Below are 1,754 nucleotides of genomic sequence, written 5' to 3'. Positions count from 1 at the left end.
TCTCCCTGCCCCTCTCATTAAAATCTATGCAGCCAAGCTCGGCGCTTTGTAGCAGCCGGCCTTGCGAAGCTTCCTCAGCTCGGGGGGCTGGGGACCCAGTCAGCCGAGAGGCCCTCTGGGCTCTACTTATGCATATGTGCACCAAAAAAAAAAAAGCTTCTTTAAACCCAGAGCCCTTTAAGATGATAAAGGACCTTGTGCAGGTAATTGTGTGTCTTTGGAATCCTGTAATTGTAGAAAGCCAAGTTTAGTGATTATTTAAACTGGGCTGAGGCTGGTGAGGGTGTGGAGCAATGGCCCCTAAGGACTCTGAGGGCTGAAGGCAAGGAGCCGCCTCCCTTCCCTGTTCTGCCCAGCCCAGGGGACCTGCCCCCATTCCTGTGGCCCAGGGGCCCAGCTTCCAGTTCGGCAGTGTCAGAAGTGACTTGTGGCTCTGCCTTGGTTGTGAGATGAGTACATTCCAAAGGAGCAGCCACGGGGAGGGGGCAGGCTCAGCGATCCCTTGGAGGCTCAGAGCAGCTGGCCTGAGCTGCAGCTCGCGTCCAACGGAAGCTCGCGCCCCTCAGAAACGACCCTGGCCAATGTCACCGCAGAGCCGAGGCGGTGTTGTCAGGGCTAATGTGAAATCTCTTCCCGTGGCGCCGATCCTCTGGCTCTGCAGCGCCAGCTCGGACAGATTGAGGTCTCTGTGGCTTTGGTGACCCTGCTTAAGCATTCCCACCGTGTCCCAGCTCTGCTCTCTGCCTGCCTCCCACTGCAGCCCCCCCTCACCTGGCTTGGGGAGGGGGGCGGTGCCCCAAGGCTAGGGGCTTTTGCTCAGGAGAGATGTCAGGCTTTCTGGGGTCGTCAGGCTTTGAGCTCTACCGGGGTCCAGCTGACCTGGGATACCAGGTGTGCCCAGAGATGCACCTCATCCCGTGCCTCAGGAAGGGCTAGGGAGCAATTTTGTTATTGTATTAACTTTCCTCAGTTAACTCACTTGAGAAACTAACCAATTTTTACTTTCTGTCTAGAATGATGTATGTGTAGGAGAGTGAGCTGTAATGCTCCCAAAGTGCCTTGTTTTCTCTGATATAAATATATTTATAAGGACCTGGTCTGGTGGATTATTCTTGGGTGTGTTTGCCACATGAAGATGTTAGGGACTGGGCTTGTATGTCGTGGGGTACAGTCTGAAGATGGGGCCCCTTCCCCTGAAGATGGGACAGGAGCTGCAACTGAGATCTGAGCAGTGGGGCTGAGCCAGACCCCTGAAGTGACCCTTTCCTCTTTCCCCTGCTCCTCTCAGGTCCTTAGAAAAGGACATCCAGTTTTTCAAAGCCCTGTGCCTCCAGGCCTGGTCTCACTTGAGTCCCTGCCAGGTTTCATGTGTGTCACGTTAGCACACCAAGTGACCTGAAGATTCTATGTAACTTTTAATGTATACTTCCGAATACATAAATGCCAACATTTTAAATAATTTGATGAAAGTCTCTGTAACCACGCAGCCACCTCTGGGGTGTGTGTGTGTGTGTGTGTGTGCACACTTGTATCTGTGTAATGGGAGAAGCAGTTCCAAGGGGGCGACATTGATAGCCACAGGTGGTGGTGGCCAGAGCTCCACAGGGAGGTCAGTGTGGGTGGGCTCAGAGGGCGGGGGCCTCTGCCTCTGGCTGGTGCTCCCTGTGCGGGAGGTGGGGGTGTTGATTTAGGAGGAGACCTGTTGGGGGATGTGGAGGCCACCTCAGTTGGCTGAGAGGGGTGTGCTGGGGCCG

Source organism: Bison bison, unplaced genomic scaffold (assembly GCF_000754665.1).
Source record: "Bison bison bison isolate TAMUID 2011002044 unplaced genomic scaffold, Bison_UMD1.0 scf7180017864516, whole genome shotgun sequence".
Lineage (NCBI taxonomy): Eukaryota > Metazoa > Chordata > Mammalia > Artiodactyla > Bovidae > Bison > Bison bison.
This window is presented reverse-complemented; position numbering follows the sequence as displayed.